The sequence below is a fragment of the Microtus ochrogaster genome, chromosome 8 (assembly GCF_000317375.1).
Source record: "Microtus ochrogaster isolate Prairie Vole_2 chromosome 8, MicOch1.0, whole genome shotgun sequence".
NCBI lineage: Eukaryota > Metazoa > Chordata > Mammalia > Rodentia > Cricetidae > Microtus > Microtus ochrogaster.
The window spans coordinates 50024487-50027099 of NC_022015.1; the positions used below are offsets into that span (position 1 = coordinate 50024487).

The following is a 2613-nucleotide window of genomic DNA, read 5'->3' on the forward strand; positions in this document are numbered from 1 at the left end:
GTCACCCAAATATGAGGCATCATTTTCATGACATTCCTTATGCTGCCATTTACTGAGAATGATGGAGAGATACCAAACAATGTACAATTTACAGAATCCCCAGAGGCTTGGAAAGAGCACGAAAGATCATCAGAACAAAACAACTCTGTACTGACTCTGGTGTGGACTTGCATTTGTGGCAACCTTTTGCTACACTCCAGTGGTTAAGCTATTCAGATGAGACGTTTGAGCCAACAGCTCACCTCCCCACACCAGACTGAAAAGCTTTTATTTACTAACTCGGAAACTGTCCATGAGACACTGTTTGGTTGCCATTTCCTTTGAAAGTATTGGTTATTGAAGCAAAGCAACTTAGCAGGAACAGGGTGTGAATAGGTGTGTGTGTGTGTGTGTGTGTGTGTGTGTGTGTGTGTGTGAGATCTCATGTCCCCTGCCACCCCGATTCACAGTAATACTGCAGTGGGAAATTGATGTCCCTACCAGTCACTCTCTAATAAGGGGTATGCTCAGATTTCATGCTATGGAGTATGCGTAGTGGCAAGTAACAGAGATCCAAGCTTAGCTTATGCTACTGTTTTGTTTATTTTCTTAAAATAAAAATGTTTATAAATTTATTTCATGTCTAAGGGTGTTTCACACAGAGACAATGGCAAGGAATTACTTACTAAAGAGGGGAGTTTTCACAGTAAAACAAACAGGAGTGAAATCTTTGAGCTTGACTTTCAGGTTATCATGTGATTCAGTGGTTCGTTTACAGGCCCATGTCATGGCTGTAGGTAAGCAGGTGTACAACTAAGCATGGTCCAGGCACTGGAACTGGACTAGGGACAGTGAGGGAATGAAGAACAGACAAACATAGTTGACAATATTATATTTGAAAAAGGCATTTAATACATCTAACCTATTGAATATTATAGCTTAGCAGAGCAGTACCTCATTGGCTATTTCTTTTCATAGTCCTGTGACTCACTGGGACTTGAATCTCACTACTACTGCCCAAGAGACAGCATCATGCTACTACATGTGGCTAACTCTAGAAGTGATGAAAATTCAAATCATGATTTATCCTGAATATATGTGATTTCATACCATTGTAAAATAAGTCAAGTTGTTAGAAATCAGACTAGTCTCTATGTGTGATGTATATCTCAGGCAGATGGACAGAATGTTCTATGAATAACTTCAATGTAATCCCAACTAAAACCATCTTCTACAAATATTTATCACTTAAGATACTTTAATCAAAAATATTCTTTAGTCTGTGATTAGCAACCTACTTTATAAAGTATACACTTACATTTTATATTTCTTTTATTTGTCCCATTGGTATATATTCATTGAACACAAGATTGGGTTATATAGTATATTTCATACAATCAGATAATGTACTTCAATCCCTCACATACTCATAGCCTCTTTTATCTTTCTTTCCTCCAAAACTGACCTTTGTGTTCCCTTTCTACTTAAAGGTAATGTATACATATATGATTTTACATAATTATATAAAGTATAGGACCCATAAATAAAAACATACATTATTTTAGTAACTTAATAAGGGTATCTCCTTTTGTATCCATTTTACCCCAACATTACCACTTTGGGTTTCTATTTACCAATGTCTCCACCAGTATTTATTGTTGTCTCCTGTTGATGATAGTCATTCTGACTGGGATTAAGTACAAACCCAAAATCATTGAAATTCACCTTTCCCTGTTGGTAATGATTTGGAACATTTTCATTAGTATTTATTGAGCAGTGTGTTTCTTCTTTTGAGAACTTTCAGTTAATGTCATTAATTAATTGATAGACACCATCTTTTTGTTATTTAATATTTTCAGTTCTTTCTCTAGTTTAGATATTGCTCCCTGTCAGATACACAGCTGCCATAGATTTTCTCCCAATTTTTAGGTTATCTGTTCTGTGATAGTTTTCTGTGAAGAGACATTTTGATTTTCTCTCTCTCTCTCTCTCTCTCTCTCTCTCTCTCTCTCTCTTTCTCTTTCTCTCTCTCTTCTTGGGTCATTTCTTGTGCTATTGGATTCTTATTTGGAAAGTTCTTGCGTATGCCCATATCTTTAAGTGTTTTTCTCACACTTCAGCTTTTAAATTAGGGCATTTTCTTAATTAAGATTTTATCTTCCCAGATACGTCTCAGTTTGTGTCATTAAAAAAATCAGCTAGTCCACACATCCACCATATTCACCAAACTTCTTATTAACAAACTTCCATTTCTTCAGGAATCTTGACCCTTTTTTTTTTTCAGGGGAAAGTGCATCTATAATCAACAACATACTGAAAATGCATTCAAAAGTCATTGAGACACAATCCCTTGTACCTGTCCTTTCCAACTTGGAGCCAGCAGAATGGCACCGCAAAGAAGGGTGGCGAGAAGAAGGGCCATTCTATCGTCAGCAAGGTGGTGACCCGAGAATACACCATCAACATTCATAATCACAACCATGGCGTGGGCTTCAAGTAGCATGCCTCTAGAGCACAAAAAGCAATCCTGAAATTTGCCATGAAGTGTAGGAGAAGGCCGCTTGTTCTTCCAGCCACCTGGCTAGCTTAGCCCCAAAATAACCACACAGAAACTGTATTAATTAAATCACTAGC

At 37.1% G+C, this 2613-nt stretch overlaps 1 pseudogene; it reads left to right on the forward strand.

The window, feature by feature from the left end:
- Positions 1 to 646: 646 nt before the first annotated feature.
- LOC113456533 overlaps positions 647 to 2613 on the forward strand; it is a 2806-nt pseudogene continuing 839 nt past the window's right edge.